Here is a 600-nt window from a genome sequence, read left to right as displayed (position 1 = left end):
TGGTCTCAGAGATGCTGTGAACCCTTTGGAGCTGGATAAGCTCTGTGTCTGCACTCTGCCCTGCACCATGAAGTCCTGGCAAATTACCAGAGCTCTTCAAGATAAAGGCAGTAATTCAATAGACTGCCTGCACCGTGAGCCCAGGCACCGGACCTGCAGCAGCAGCAATGACACCTTAACTTACCCCTCCACTTTAGCGCACATGCAGATCCCGGGAGCACGCTGGAAAGGCGACAGGCACGGCCTCCCCTTCACACTTACAAGACTAAATATCACCGAAGGGAGCGGAAAGGCGATTTTCCCCATCTAGCGAGCTACCTGCAAAGCCACACCGCAAAGCTGCAGTGGTCACCCCCGTACAGCTCCCTCCTGAAGGGCTGGAGAGTGTTTAGCCAGCCAAGGTGGGGCAGGACACAGCCCCTGAAGACCTTTCTCCTCTCAGAGTACAAACGAGCACCCCGTCTCCTCCACTACTACCTATAACCACCACTCCTCCCAGCGGCGAGCACCCTCCTCCTTAAACAGACGGCTCCCTCCTCCTTAAAGGCGTAGCTCCCTTAAGCACGTCCCGCCCGGCAGGAGGGGCGGGTGTTTGCCGTG

The sequence above is a fragment of the Psittacula echo genome (assembly GCF_963264785.1).
Source record: "Psittacula echo genome assembly, chromosome: 12".
Classification (NCBI taxonomy): Eukaryota; Metazoa; Chordata; class Aves; order Psittaciformes; family Psittacidae; genus Psittacula; species Psittacula echo.
The sequence above is the reverse complement of the archived record's forward strand: the minus strand, read 5'-3'. Positions refer to the sequence as shown.